Source organism: Pleurodeles waltl, chromosome 8 (assembly GCF_031143425.1).
Source record: "Pleurodeles waltl isolate 20211129_DDA chromosome 8, aPleWal1.hap1.20221129, whole genome shotgun sequence".
NCBI classification, from domain to species: Eukaryota; Metazoa; Chordata; class Amphibia; order Caudata; family Salamandridae; genus Pleurodeles; species Pleurodeles waltl.
The window spans coordinates 881,750,962-881,767,325 of record NC_090447.1 but is presented as its reverse complement, the minus strand read 5'-3'; the positions used below and the strand labels follow the sequence as shown (position 1 = coordinate 881,767,325).

Genomic DNA, 16,364 nt, shown 5'->3' with positions numbered 1-16,364 from the left:
CATAGAGCTATCTCACTAATAAACTCTGATATTAAAATTCTGGCTAAAATATTTGCGACTGGCTTAAATTCTGTCATCATATCACTTATCCATTCATCTCAAGTAGGTTTTGTTCCATCTCAATCCTCTTCAAATCATCCTCGAACAATTCTACATTTATTATGGCAACAACGTAAATCTGAGGATTTGTTACACTGTCCCTGGATGCAGAAAAAGCTTTTGATAGAGTAGAATGGGGATACCTATTTCGAACCATGAATAGAATTGGTATTGGTACTGACTCTATTACTCTAACTAAAGGAATGTATCAATCCCCAACTACAGCGATCACTTGTATCGGTTTCACATCTCCTTATTTTAAAATTCTTCATGGTACCAGACAAGGATGCCCACTATCTCCATTGCTGTTTCTTATTGCTCTTATTGCTCACCCCGATTGTTTTTATTACACAATACTTGTGGAATGGGTAGAAATTCTCCACAAATATTCAGATGGTTATCTACTGCAATCACTTGTTGTTTTTGCTTTGTCGCCCTAAGTGGGAAGGGTATGCCCAGACGTGGGTCCCGTGCTTCCCATGCCACTGGATTCAAGCTAGCCTGGCTGATGAGGGGTGAAACCCCGAAACCGGTCCCAGGATGCTTGTTTCCGGTCCAGTGAGGACCTGGCTTGGCAGTTCGGGCTGGACTGTTCCCATGAGGAACAGGGTCAAGACTGATTTGCATATGGCTGGGTCCAAACTGGGGTGGCATGGTGAGCAAAAGAACGATGGATTAAACCCAGATCTGTGACTGGGGGTGAGTGTTTGACAATGTTCAGCATTCCGTCCATCACTTGTTGTTTTTGCTTTGTCGCCCTAAGTGGGAAGGGTATGCCCAGACGTGGGTCCCGTGCTTCCCATGCCACTGGATTCAAGCTAGCCTGGCTGATGAGGGGTGAAACCCCGAAACCGGTCCCAGGATGCTTGTTTCCAGTCCAGTGAGGACCTGGCTTGGCAGTTCGGGCTGGACTGTTCCCATGAGGAACAGGGTCAAGACTGATTTGCATATGGCTGGGTCCAAACTGGGGTGGCATGGTGAGCAAAAGAACGATGGATTAAACCCAGATCTGTGACTGGGGGTGAGTGTTTGACAATGTTCAGCATTCCGTCCATCACTTGTTGTTTTTGCTTTGTCGCCCTAAGTGGGAAGGGTATGCCCAGACGTGGGTCCCGTGCTTCCCATGCCACTGGATTCAAGCTAGCCTGGCTGATGAGGGGTGAAACCCCGAAACCGGTCCCAGGATGCTTGTTTCCGGTCCAGTGAGGACCTGGCTTGGCAGTTCGGGCTGGACTGTTCCCATGAGGAACAGGGTCAAGACTGATTTGCATATGGCTGGGTCCAAACTGGGGTGGCATGGTGAGCAAAAGAACGATGGATTAAACCCAGATCTGTGACTGGGGGTGAGTGTTTGACAATGTTCAGCATTCCGTCCATCACTTGTTGTTTTTGCTTTGTCGCCCTAAGTGGGAAGGGTATGCCCAGACGTGGGTCCCGTGCTTCCCATGCCACTGGATTCAAGCTAGCCTGGCTGATGAGGGGTGAAACCCCGAAACCGGTCCCAGGATGCTTGTTTCCGGTCCAGTGAGGACCTGGCTTGGCAGTTCGGGCTGGACTGTTCCCATGAGGAACAGGGTCAAGACTGATTTGCATATGGCTGGGTCCAAACTGGGGTGGCATGGTGAGCAAAAGAACGATGGATTAAACCCAGATCTGTGACTGGGGGTGAGTGTTTGACAATGTTCAGCATTCCGTCCATCACTTGTTGTTTTTGCTTTATCTACTGCAATCAGTCTGGCAAAAGTTAATATATTACGTTTTTGGAAATCTAATGTTTTAACAACGGCCTAATCTTGTTTTAAAGGATATGTTTGAAATTGCACAGTTTGAAAGAGTGATATATAAACTGAACGATAACTTAAAACAATTTGATAGTATCTGGGGCTCTTTCTTTTTAGACCTTATTCATCAAACTATTGCATAAGTTTCTTGTAATTTAAACGGTTGTCTATTTTTTTCTTTCTCTTTTTGGTATGTTCTGGGAAAGTATATTGAAACAGAAAATTGTTTAGAGGTTTCTTAATAGTAAGTTGTGTATTTTTTCCCTTCTTATTATTATTATTTAATATGGAATGATTATGGAAAATCTTTATTGGTGCACTTGTTTTTTTTTGTTTATATGTTGTATATTTTTTACAGTCAATTAACAGTTTATGTTTATATTTGTTTAAAAAATGTAATAAAGAATTGAAACACAAAAAAAGAAAGCACCTGTACCTAACTTCTCATCAGAAAATAAATGTATTGAGGGGTGTAACACCCCAAGCACCCCCTGAAGGTACGCCCCTTTCTTTCAATGATTATATTGCCGCTAAGGGTTCGGGATTTCCCCATGGCAAATAAGCAAGGTCAGAAAGCAGCCGTAAACCCTCGGGGAACCGCCACCTTCTCTAAGAGGATAATGAATGAGCCAGGTCAGAGGCAGAGTTTCAGCTTTAGGAGTAGATGGGGGTGGGGGCGGGTCACATATCTTGCGGCGAGCCCCGCGCTACACAGTACAGACAAAATCGAGACGTCTGCCTTTTAACCTTGATACGTCTGAAAAGGAAATGTGTTTGTAATATATATACTTGTGTATAAATATATTTATTGATAGCCCTGGCGCTTTAAAACGGGCTCTCTTCAGAGGAGGTGTGGTATGCTAAAGAGGGAGGCTGGGTTATTGCGGAATAATATGACAGGGCGGATCGAAACCACAATCCTGCTGAATGGAGCTAGAGGCGTCACTGGCAGGGTGCGCGGCTCCTGGTGAACAGGCTTCTTGGAGGCGGCGGCAACTCAGCAAAGGAGGCCCCTGTCGCTGCCCCCTTCCGCCACTCCATGTGAGGAACAATCTTCCGTAACACTCGGGACCGTGAGGCAACTGCACCGGGACAAAGACGCGGGATCCGAGGCCCAGCAGGGAGTGGGAGGACCGGGTTGGCTGGAGAGCTCTGCTCCGGAGGGTAAGGATACAGCGGAACAATGTGGCGGGGGAGGGGGAGAGATGCTTGGCCAGCACGGGGGCGGAACGGCCTCAGCGGGAGACACCGGGAGGGCAGTCACATGACCCCGTCCAGCTGCTGGATGCCAGGAGGGGAGCGTGAGGGACTTGTGCTGACTTCAAAGTAGAGGGGACCAGATTCTCCACATATGTTTTGTCGCTGCTGGATCAGAGTGCAGCGCGTTCATCACTGCGGTGTATTTTTGATGACAATAATCCAGTCGCGTAGGTCTGACAAGGGGATTGAGCACTTCAATGCAATATCACATCCCTAGATGCGACTGTAGGAGCCGGTCTGGTCTGGTCTTGTAAGTGAAAAAATGTTTTACGCAGTCCGGTTCCCCTGTAAAGCGCTCCAATGCCATTGGGCTAGATTCGCGCTATAACATTTTAGAATATAACAAATAAAGCGACTTTCTTGGAACCTGAGATTGTGCGACATATAATCAGCTGCTATGAAAACAAAATGCAAATTACAGCCCAGAGAGGCCTTTGAAAGGGCAGGGGTGCACTATATTTTTAATGCCTGCTAGGTAGCATATGTAATTAGACAAGGATGTCTAATTAAGGACGTAAGTTTTAGATTCTATTTTTTAATAAGTCGAGCATACCTGGTTTTCTTAGTGGACAAATTCTTTAGTGCCCCAATATACATCTCGTGCAACGGGATGGGACAGAAGCCACTTGCACCTGTTAAAGTGCAGTTTACCCTGAAGTGGCCAGGGTGCGACGTCCAGGTTTAAGTGTTACTCAGGCGCCAGGCTGCCAGAAGAACAGCGGCCCTCAAATGCAAAGCCTCCCTTTTTAGAATCCTCCCACTTTTTAGCTAAAAAGTTGACATCTGTCAACTTTTCTTGTACTACTTTTCCCCCTATCTCTCCCATCCAGTGCAAGTCGGAGAGCAAATTCAGTCGCCAGATGTCGGCCTGAACACTATACCATGGCCTGAACACTATGCCATCTGCAGAGGGAGGACCTAGGTTATTCCGGTGTTAATGACGCTATATTTACCCTTTGGGCAGGACAGGGAACCGATTTTCTCAGCTGCGTAGATGACATAGGCCGTGGTGTGTACGGTATGAGGGGGAGGAGTAGGGGTTTGGGGAGCGAGCATAAAAACTCTATTCTATAAGCATAAAGTGATTACGATGAACCTATAGTTACTTAGTTACACTATGCGCCTGCAAAGACTTGCTCTTGAAGTCGATTAACCACGCCTTTCTCTCACATTCTGTGAAACTCGTATTTTGGTGTTTAATAATGTTGTTCTATCAATGTTTAACTGAGTTTTGGTTGTAAATGAGGCATTAATAAGTGCATTGTGTCATGACAGCAGGTCGTGTCAGGTGTGTACACTAGGTGGCGCTTGTCATGTTTGTGAATTTAAGGCTTTGTTTCTTGGTACTTGGTAATTTTGAAAAGGGAGGGGGTTCTGGAAAGCGCCATGGATGGTCTTGGTTTTAATTGTTTGATTTTGCTAAGGGGCAAGGAAAATGCTGTACGAATACACACTTTTGTATTTTTCTTTTTAGTTCTTCTGCCACATGGCTTGTGTTTAGTTTGGAATTGTGAATGTATTAAATGAAATGCACTCTGTTACATCAGATGGGCGGGCAAGGGTGTAAAGTGTCAATTTGAAGGTGTAGCGCTACGACACACCGACCATACACAATATATAGTTTGCACACTTTGGAATAAGCGGGAAGCTGTGTTAAGGTTGAGTATGAATCAGATATTTGTGAAGCGTAAAAGTGGCCAAAGGCAGAGAGCGCTATAGGGGATCAGGGCAAGAATATAGTCGATGAGTAATTGGAGAAGAATCAGGTTTGTGAAAGTGGAGGTGGATTGTCACTTACTTGTGGTGTTTTTTTTGTTTGTTTTTTTAAAGACCTGTGTTTGTTCAGCTTTTCCCGATAATGAAGACTGGTTGGAGTGAATGTGGTAAATCAGACTATGGGGCGTTTCCGTTTTCATTAAATGTGCTTTTGGGACACTTGTAAAGAGTTCAAGGGGGTATGAATCGGAGGGTCATGGCTGGGGACACCAAAGCACAGGAGAGGTCCATAGAGTTTAAAGGGCCTGAACCTCAGTGAGAGCAAAGGGCATGGGGAGGGATTTGCAGTGAGGTGGCTAAGGTTAGCGGGTCGAAAGGTGGTGTCAGACGGGCCTGGAGAGGTCATAGAAGAGTGTTGAGTTTTGAAGACTTGTACCAGGCTCCTTGATAGGCCGAGAGCCATCTAGCTTGGTATCTAAGTAAAACGGTGAATGGCTTTGGAGGTTAAGGAGGCCTAGTGACTAAATTACTGACTTTAAAGGAGGGAGAGTGGTACTGGTGGAATCAAACTAATGAATTGCGAAAGGTCCACTTTACCGTAACTAGGGCACTCATTAATTATACAGCAGTGTGGGACAGGAGGTGCTGGTGAATCGCTTCTAATAGTCCCTCCTTGGTACCAGGCAAAATGGTGGAGATGATGGACTCCATCTTCATGGAGTAATTGAAGAGCGCACAGAGGTTCGCAAATGGTAAAGGATATCTGTAGGGAGACAGGAAAGTTTGAGCAGCCGTTCCAGGAAGTAATGACTTTTGTTTTTGATGAACGGATCAGAGTGCCATTTAGTGTTGGATGGGTGTGAGGCAGTTTATAATAATGGTTTGAAATGGTTCTCAAGTGGGATGCGAAGCAATGAAAATAAAATAATGCCATCTACTTTGAGGTGGTAGATAAACCAAAGGAAGAGAGGAGGTCACCAAGGGATGTGGTATACAGAGAATAGGAGAGGGTCAGAAGAGATCCCTAGGGTACACCATATGAGAGTTAGGTGGGTAGTGAGGGGGAGGAGCACCAGAAGGCTGCAACAGTATGGTTGAAATTGTAGGAAGTGTATACTCTGGGGGTAAAGCCCATTGCATCTGTGGAGGTGAAAACTGTGAGTATAGTTTGGTGATCAATAGTGTGGAAAGCTGGTGCATTGTCCTTGAAGATGGTTATGGAGGAGTGGTGGACTAAAGCAAGAACGTTGGCTACGTAAGGGCCATCCTTTACATAGACATGGCAGTTTTAGGATGGAGAAATTCCCAGCCCACCTTTAGGGTCACTTGGTGAAGTAGATTCCAGTGTCCCTTTGGAGATCAAGGCAAATGAGATGTGTAATCTGGTTAATACATGAGTAACACCAAACACTCAAATGCCTTCCAAGCCCCTCCTTTCATCCTACTCCATCCAAGGTTTCCTCAGCCTGGAAGATCCCCATCACTTGTGCCCCTCCTCAGCAAAACATTGGCGACAGACAGGACTGTGGTGTTTATATTCACCTCCCAAACATTTTAGTTCTGTTGACCTGGCACATCAGTGTGTCTCTTGCACCACTTCCATCCCAAATATTTCCAGGTCTCTTTGAAAAGTCTTACTTGAGGCTACTATACAAGGGAAATAGATTATTTTTGAACCTCTCTTTGTGGTGTGTATAGATGTCTTCTGCATTCCTCTTCGCCACCCCTGAGCGTACCCGGTGAATACATGCAGATCAGTAGGAAGCAGTAACGACAAGTTTTGTTTTTCTTGCTTGCGATTTATGTCTATTTTTCCTAATTTAATCTAATGCACCCCTGATGGTTTATTCTTCTGAACATCCCTCAGGCCTCCCTCCACAAAGTTATCTATCCTGTTAGTGATTCTTTGAGTGGTGATTCGTGCATCTCAGACCCTTCAATAAGATCTTCCATCATTGGAGGGTTCCTCACCCCGAAGCCAGGACCCGCGCCCACACCGTGATCTTCATGATAGCGGTGTATGTACCCTTCAGAAGATGACCTCAGTTTGGGCGGTGCTCGGGGGCTCCATGTCGGGGCGGAGACGCTGCTCCTACATCCGTTGGCAGAGATTTCCCAGGGTCCACGACCCTTTAACACCCCCGAGAAGTAGTTTTGCTGGCACCCTCCCCCACCCCTGACTGAAAGCCGTGCAGTTCAAGTAGCCCGCGGCCTTGTCTCACGGGGGAGGGGCGGGCGGCCTACCTGCTCATGCTCCAGTAGACGGGCACTTGCTCGCCCTTTAAAGAGCGGCCATTGAGGGCTGTATGCACCAGGCCTTTCACTCCGTCGGGCTTGTGATCACAGAGCTGGGCCTCCCGCATTCTTGACCCCAGACGGTATTACAGGCCATGCATGTGCTTTCCTGGCCATTAGTCATCTCTTCCGTGACTCTGCCACACAGCTGTACATGCTGTGTAAAAAAGTGTATTTTAGCAGTGATTTATGTCGACTGTTTCACAATGGAATATTAGCCACTACATATATCCCAATATTGTGGAAGAGGAATTTTTGTAAAAAAAAAAAAATCTGATCAAGAGAATGTATTTCCCCCACGGACGTCTATTGAATGAGAGGCAGATTTAGGCGGGAGGCAGCCCCAACATAAAGCCATTTTTTGGCTTAAAAAAACTAAACAGAGATGGGGCTTTTTTTTTTTTTTTTGCCTGTGTACTAAAACTAACTTGTCTTTCCATTACATATTGCTTATGCTCTTTTGGATTCCCTTCTCACCCACTCTTTCTTTCTAAGACCCGTGATCTTTCTTCTGCCATTCACCTTTACATTTCCCTCCCCCCCCCCCCCGCCCCTTCTTCGTCTCTTTGGCACCCCTTTCCTCGTTCCCTTTCTTTCTTTGCCCTTTTATTCTCTTCTCCCTTTTCTTTTCCCCTCCACTCATCGCACCCTCAACACGCTCATGAGATACCACGGCCTCCTCTCCTCCCTGAGGCACATTCCGCTGCCAGTGGAGGAATAGAGGGAGGCTGTCGTGTGTTTTCTGTGCATCAAGTGCTTTCAGGCAGGCATTCGGCATCCTCGCCTCTGCAGGCCGTCGTAATTATTACGCTATTAGGACAAGTGTTTCACATACATAATCCGTCAGATAGATGTTTGTGTCAACAGTGGCCCACTTTGTGGAAAGATACCCCACTTTCCCTCTATACAAAGCTCTTATCTCCTTATTCTGCACGTGTCTTGGTGTTTTTTTGTTTGTAGTTTTATGCACCGCAACGTTGACCCGAGGGCATTGGAATACTTTACAAGGGAACCTGACTGAGCTACAAATTGTGCTTTTTTGATAGGGACGGGGAGATTACGCGATTAGTTCAAACCCATAGAGCGTGAGCTAAGGGTGGGGTTCAAACCTGATTCCCCAGTTCCGAGGTCGGCAGCTGCAGCATAGGCCGCTTCTCCTCACCTGCTTGTGCTGTGCAGGTGGGTGCAACATAACTCTGACAGCTCACCATGCCCTGTAGTAAGTACTCTGAGCCCGATGCACAGAGGTTTGTGTATGAGCAAGGAACGGCTGCCTCTTAGGGTACCACTGTTTTACCCAGAGATGTCAGAAGTGAGCCAAGGCTGAGCCTGGCTTACCCACGGAATTCAGGACTACCACAGGAGCAAGTCATAGCAACCTCTGTGAATCAAGAGCAGAGTATTCCATTTACTTCGGTTTGTTAGATTTGTATGGTGTGTCCAGCAAGGGCACAAAGAAAAACTCGCAACTTAAACTGAAACATTTAACTGCTGGAAGAATCTTTACCGTTCTGGGGAGTTAATAAGGTTGTGAGGATGAAAGCAGTGAGAATGCATTTGGCCGCCCCTCGTCTTTGGGGCTTGCAACAAGCCAACAAATAGTGTGTAGTCTATTATGAAATGTTCAAAGGGGTAAGAATGTGAAGTGGTGGATGCAGAGTTTGTGGACGGTTGCACCATGATGAAAGGTGTAAAGTATCTTGATGACTAGTCGTCATTGTTGTGTCTGAGGCTAGGCCTTAGTGGAAGAGGTGGGCTTCGGCTGTGACTTGAAGAGCTTTTCTAAATTTATTAGGGGGTATCCATAAGGTGTGAACCAAGCGCCCATGTGAGGAAATTGAGACATGGTCTACATTCACAAATGTAGTGAAGACGGCGAGTGCATGTAAGCACAGGGATTGGTAACAGGCTGGGGAGGTAAGGGATGAAGTATGTGGTGGTGATTTTGGGTTTAGCTACAATATACTACATTTTCCAGGTGCAGACTGACTTGCTCCTACACATCTCAACCACTTGGGGATGCACAAATCTCTGTAGATAGTTTTGTGCATCAGCCCAGACATACAAGACCCTGGCTTTAGTTTCCTGAGCGGGTTGAGGTGAGCAGCACCTGTACATTAAATGGCCTCCTCCACCATTTCTGCGCAACCCAACTTCTTGGTCTTGCACATGCTTTGTGATACCGGTCATCTGGTATACCTTGTACCCTTATGTACTCCACAAACATAACTCTGTCTCCCTTTCTTGTTCTCCTCTTTCTCTGTTCCAGTCTTGGGTGTGTACACAGTGGTACAAGGCATCCACACTAACGTTGAGTGCAGATTAAAAGGCCTGTCACTACTACGAAACCAGCTGTCAACAATCTTTAGTCGTGTCCTGGCCTGGACTTGATGACAGTAGTTATCCATGTTAACAGGAGTACCACTTTGGATGCACCTCATCCCCAGCAGAGTTGAGCACTCTGCTTGTGAGCAACTCGCTAACACAACCCTAAACACATCCTACCAGGTAACTCTGGATAGGAGTGTCCTGGGCAGAAAACATACCAGGAACATTAGAAAATTACTGAAAAATGGAGCAGAACTGCACAGCGCGACTGTGTCGGGGACCTTCGAACGTACAACCTGGGGGACATGGACTCTAGAAAGCCATAGACAGTTGTCATTGGAGAAACATCACATCCTGCCAACCAATCTGGTCAAAAACCTGATTTTTTAAAAGCTAAGTATTCGAAGGTACATATTGGATATGTAATGCTGCCTAAGCCAGGCCGGTGTATATTGAATGAATTGCCATGTTTATGTAGCACTGGAATCTGTGGGCCTTTGTTCTGCTACCGGCCTAGAGTGCAAATTAAAGAATAACCTCCCTGTTCTGCCTCTACTTACAGCTGGCGCAGAGCCAACATTCAATAAAATTATTTTTCTTTTAAACTAGGTGACTATTTGGAATTTAGCATGTCTATAAACCATTCTTGAATATAAATTATTATTGCACACTAATGCTGTGTTTTAAATGACTATCCCTTTTTACAGTTAGTTTAATCTCTAATCATGATTTTTGTAATTTCGTTCTACATGCTGTATTTGTTTGCCATGCTGTGGCGTCTCTTCTGCCAATTGTATGTCTGCTAAAACCTAATTTCTTAATTAATCCAACTAACCACTTAGGCTCTTGAGTGGTGATGGCTATTTTGAAATTGATTGTAAACGTAATTTATCTGTGCTTTCTTTTGGTCTGTATTTACGCTAAACTGTTCTGACAGCGTCACAGTATGTGTAGTTGTGGTGTGACGCAGAGGTCGAAGTCTTCACAGGGGCCAGGTTTTATTTTAAACTACACCAGTACTGAAGTTATGCCTGGAGGATCAGTAACACAGCGCAGCTTTCCTGTGCACATATGCTCTTCATCTGTGAGCCTTTTTCAAAACTGATTTGAAAAGGTATAATTTCTTTAAGTGTAGCACTGTTTTGATACCGGGTAATGGTGGTTTTAATGTTAGTACTGACAAACCAATGACAGCTGGCTAAAGTGAGTTAATTTTTTTTTGTTGAAAATAACGTGATCCCGCCTGCCACCATTCTTTGCGAGATCTCTGCATTGCTCTCAGGGTATTTAACAAAATCCCTCCACCTCGTACGCTTTATTCTCCTCCGCTGTTAGTTGCACCTCTAATCCAAATTTTAATGGGTCTCATGTTTTTAACTATTATTTTTGCGTGATGTGGAGCGCTTGATGCGGAGCGTCCAGCTAGTCCTTATGCAGCCACACAAAGGCCAAAGCATTGAACCTGCCTTGTTAAGGTGTTTGCGATAAATTGAGAATGTCTCCTATAAAAATCTTTTCGTTGAAATTCGGTTATGCACTGTTCAAATTACTTAATGTAAAATAAATGTAAACCTTTAAAGAGATCGCTTAGTGTCCTGCCTTCACCGCGCTCACACTCAGGTATGAGGTGGACCAGTCGCTTGATGTTGTCGGCACCGTGGTGCTCTCTCACAAATCCGACTTGGTCGGGATCAACCAGTCCGGGGAGTTGAGGGTCCAGTTTTAGGCCAGTGTAGAGCTTGGTGTCTATATTTAAGGGAGCTGTGGGACAGAACAACGTGCAGTCTTTCAGAGGCTTGCCCAATTTTGGAATAAGTGCTGTCTCAACCTCACATATCGTGGGAGTGAGGATGGAGCTGGAAGATTAAAGAGTTGACGAGCGATAAGAGGTGGTCTTGAAGGAGTGGGAGGTAAGCCTTGAAGAAGGAGGGCGGGAGACCATCCAGTCCTGGGGCTTTACCCAGGGTCGTAGCTCGGTAGACTCTACAGGTTTTTCCAGTATTTCCCTATCATGGTCCGTAATGGGCTCTCAGGCACAATCCCTGAGGTTTGCTTGAATCGATTGGACATCCTCTGTTGTAACAGTGTAAAGCTGCTGACAGATCTTTCAGAAGATATTTTGTTTGGCTTCTTCTGAGCTGGTCCAGGATGTATGGTCTGCGGGGATAGGGGCTATGTGGGCCTGCGACCTTTGAAAACTGAGTTTGCATGCCAGTAGCGTGTCCATCCTGTCCCACTTGTCATTGTATCTCTGTTTGAGGGCCAGTAAACTGCATTCTGCTTGGTTTGTTCTAAGCATTCGGAGTTGGCCCCTCCGGGATAGCAGGCTGTCTAAGACTGCGTTTGCTATGGTCTTGTTTATTTGTTCATTCAAGTGCTCGAATATCAGCGGTGAGGAATTATTCGTAGAGGCGCGATTATCTCGCCATGGTGATCTGTTGATTCTTAAGGTGGTCTTTCATGAGGTGGTGCTGTGCAAGCTCACGCGCTCACTCAGGGGAAGAGCCTACTTGATGTTTGCATTTACTCTCTTCAGGTGTGGAGGAAGTTCAGGTGAGATGTGGCGTTAACTATGTATATTGTCAAGGTACATAGATGTGGAGTCAAGAATAGTAAATACATATTTCCATAAAATACTTACCTTGATGATATAGTGGTAGTCTACATTCTGCAGTCGATAGCAGCAACTCGATATTGTGGTAGTGCACCGCTATAAATCAAGTCCCACTTTCCCCTGTAAAAGAACATAGTTGTTTTTTTCGGTATATCCTTTGCAGCATGTTTGCTCGTAGCACGTTGGCATTTGCTACTGTTGTAGCGGGTATATCTTGGTTTATCTTGGTATATCTTCCAGTGTGATACTTTCGTCATGAAACATATCAAAATCTTACTCCTCACAGGAAGCAACAGCTTTCATACATTTTGATAGCCATAGGTCTTCTGTGTTTTCTTTTCCCAAATGCCCCTTTGACAAACCAGGCACACCCTTTCACTACTGAAACCATTCGCTCTAAGATGCATCGAAGCTAAGCTGTCTGTCCTGGCGTGGCTGAATTAATGTTTTGACTTGCAGTTTTGCACTTACAGCGAACACCAAATTAAAATGTTTTACTGTTAATAGGGCAGGAGGCCACCTTTAAACTGCATTTACAAGGTAACTTCAACCCATGGACTGAATGCCTAAGTCCAGGCGAGCAACTCCCGCTTGTTGGAGCTCAGTTTTTCACTGCGTAGATCTCCTCACAGACTAGGTCTAACCATATCTGTCATTGTGATATTTCCTAGCATTGGTATAGTAAGCAGCTGTCACTAGCATGGCATTGTGGCAGTATAGCTATCCTTAGCTATTAAAGGCAGACTTTTATGTTTGGTTAGACTGTGCATGGTTTAGAATGGTTGTCATTTGTTTTCTATTGTATTTTCTGTTGTACATATTTCTAGTCGTGGTTTTCATCTATTGGCCTGTAATTGGTGTACTGAATCCAGATGTAACTAGCATTGGCAAAGCCAGTATGTTTGGCCTCAGCAACCTGGTCCGATGTGTACATTTTTGTTTTGTTATTGCAAGCATATGCCATAAGAAAATAAAGCTGCCTAAATGTGGTGGCAATATGCTTGCAATTAAAACGTTTGTATAAAAAGCCCATAAAATATAATTCAAATAGAGCAGTAAGGGTGATTCCTACCAGGCACAAGTAGTTAAACAGCCCCTTTCCATTTTTAATTTCAGCTCCCATCACAGAATTTTTTTTTTTTTTTTTTTTTTATTGGCACAAAGAGAAAGTAGGTTAGGCTTTGAACTACTGCAGCATGAAGACTTCGTTTAACATACAAGGGTAACTAAAAAAATATAAAGAGGTGGAAGAAAGGTACCATCAAAATAAAATATTAACCCATCAGCCTTGGCACTGAAGTGCACTACTTTTTAGGCGGATGTGCACATGAACAGGCAAAATACCTTCATTAACAGTGAAAGAGCGAAATTTTAACGACTGTTGAGCAGACAAGTAGGTGAAGACGGCTGACCCAAAAAATAGCCTGTCTATATATGTATGTATTTTATATTTATGAATTTTTGATTACACGAGACTGGCGAGGCAACTAAAGGTGCCACTAACCTTGACCTAAGACTAAGGTCATAAGGAACACCTAGGTAGGCTAATCCATTAGTCCCATCCCAGGGCATCGGACCCCTTTCACCCCTTTTTAGGTCTGGCCTTCCAGAAAGTATAAGTTGTCTGATTGTGAAAGGCCTTTTGTGGTGGTGTGGGCTTATCAAGCAATTACAGGTACCTACAGCTCCACACATAGCTTACCATTGGTTGGCTTTATTGGTACTCACATTGCGCGCTTCTTATTGTATAGCTTTCCTTGTCCATCCTATTTTTCTTCTTCCCGTGGTGCATGGCTTCTTTACCATCTCTCCATTTGCCTGACTTAAATCTTCAGAAGAGGAATCGACTTGGAAATGTGTTTTTACCATGTTTTACAGCAGTTTGGGTGCTGTTCAGCATGGCTAAAAGTTAGTGGTGTGTCATAGAGTGGAGCAGGATGAGAAGTGTTGCAGAATGGATTAGTTGGAGTACATTTTCCTAGAGTGGTGTAGGGTGAGTAGAGTGTTGTAAAGTTGAGTGGAGGGGTGTAGTGTTAAGTGGAGTGGGGTTGAATTGGAGTGGGGTTGATTGGGGTGGGGTGGAATGGGGTGGACTGGAACGGGGTGCATGGGAGTGGAGGGTGGATTGGATTCCAGTGAGTTGGATTGGCATAGATTGGATTACAGTGCAGTGGACTGGAGTGGGGTCAATTGGATTCAGTGGAGTGATTTGAACTGAGTGGGGTGAACAGGAGTGGGCTGGACTGGAGTAAATGGATCACAGTGGGTTAGATTGGATTGGGGTGGAGTGGATTGGAGTGGGGTGGATTGGAGTAGATTGAAGTGAGGTAAATTGGATTAGAGTGGGGTGGGTGGGGTGGAGTGGGGTAGATTAGATTGGGGGTATCTTGGAGTGAGTTGGGGTAGACTGGCTTGGATTGGAGTGGACTGGAGTTGAGTGGATTGTGGTGAATTTGATTGAGTGGGGTGAACTTTTTGGGGTGAGTTAGAGTGGGGTGAATTGGATTGGTGCGGGCTGAATTGCACTGGAGTGGGTTGATTAAGGCTGTTTGGTGTGGGGTGGATTGTATTGGAGTGGGAAGGATTAAGGTAGACTGAATTGGAGTGGGGTGGATTAAGGTGAATTGAATTAAGAGTGGGGTGGATTGAAGTGGGGTGGGTGGATTGGGTTGTGGAATGGATGCGGGTGGGTTGGATTGCAGTGGGGTGAGTGAATTGGATTGATGTGGCGTGGATTATGGTGGATTGGAGTGGGGTGGATTGGGATATAGTGGGGTGAATTGGATTGAGGTGAGGTGGATTGGAATCTGGTGCATTGGAATGGGGCAGATTGTTTTGTTTTGGATTTGAGTGGGGCAGACAGGAGTGGGGCAGATTGGAGTAGATTGTTTTGGATTGCAGTGGGGCAGACTGGAGTGAGGCAGATTGTTTTAGACTGGTGTGGGTCAGGTAGTAGCAGATTGATTTTGGACTTGAGCAGCGGGGCAGATTGGTTTGGACTAGGGTGAAGCAGATTGTTTTGGATTGGTGTAGGGCAGATTGGAGTGGGGGCAATTGTTCACAATTGGAGTTGTTAAGATTGTTTTTGACTGGAGTGGGGTAAATTGATTTGGATTGGAGTGGAACAAATTTTTTTGGAGTGGATTGAGACAGATTGGAGTAGGGCAGATTGTTTTGGATGGGAGTGGGGTAGGTGGTAGAAATTTGAATGGTGTGGGTTGGGAGGATTGGAGTGCGGTTGACTGGAGTGGATTAGGGTGAGTAATTTGGATTGGATTGGATTGGTCTGCGCTGGATTGGATTGGTCTAAGGTAGATTGGATTGAGTGGGGTGGAATAGATTGAGTTGGGGTGGATTTGAGTGGCGGATTGGGTGTACTGCAGGATTATGTGATAAAGCATAATTTCGGAATTACACATATGAAAGAAACAATGTCGATTTGCAGCACTTAGAACAATATAATCATAATTTTTTTAGAATAGTGCCCACGGGTAAAAAAAAAAATGACTGCAAAGTGAGAAAGAAGACTTGACAAAATAAAAAATGAAAAAAAAGGTAACTATAGAAAATAACTTTGCAATTTTGTTTGTCATGCTTGGCATGTTTTTGCCAGTCACATACCTTCTGTTTGCAGAACCTTAAAAGTAAAAAAAAAAAAAAGGACTTCAATCACGTCAGGAACAGCGGACGGGCACTGATTAAGTTGAATCAATTAGTGCTTGGTTCATTCTCCACAGACACAAAATTATGCTAGACCTGCAGTGACCAATTACAAGGCTGTAAAGACCAGTGCCATGCTAACCAACAAATGGTAAGCAATGTGCAGGCTCTAAGCCCACTGTAAGACTACAGTAGTATTAAAAAGACAGCGTATGTGCTGTCTAGCCGACACCTAAAAAAGTGATGCTCACTTCTTTTCTTGGGTGTGCGCATGTCGTCATGCATATATATGCATGCTTACAAAATCATGCTGCCACTGGCAACTGTCTCATCATGCCTTTTTTTCCCCTTCTGGCAATTCTACACAGCATCCACAAGAAATTATTTTTGTCAATGCTGTAGAGCACAGTCAAAGGGATTAACAAAATCAATAGGTCCCAAAGTTGAGACAGTTTGGCTTTGCCAACGCTAATTTAAAACAGAGGGGTGTTTAGTCGGGCTTCTTTAACTAGAAGCTCGTGAGCTACTGCTAGCTCTCCAGCTGCCTGTAAGTAGCTCTCCTGTGTGCATCCCAGCCTTCTAAATTGGAGCGTTTTGCTTGATTAAATTTA

At 44.9% G+C, this 16,364-nt stretch overlaps 1 protein-coding gene across 2 annotated transcripts in view; it reads left to right on the top strand.

The window, feature by feature from the left end:
• Nucleotides 1-2,805: 2,805 nt before the first annotated feature.
• FARP1 (FERM, ARH/RhoGEF and pleckstrin domain protein 1) overlaps nt 2,806-16,364 on the top strand; it is a 459,262-nt gene continuing 445,703 nt past the window's right edge. The window contains exon 1 of one of the 2 annotated variants that reach the window (XM_069205182.1): nt 2,806-3,044. The gene's annotated coding sequence lies outside the window, so the exon portion shown is untranslated. The remainder of the gene's footprint in view (nt 3,045-16,364) is intronic. The other variant, XM_069205178.1, reaches the window with a different exon arrangement.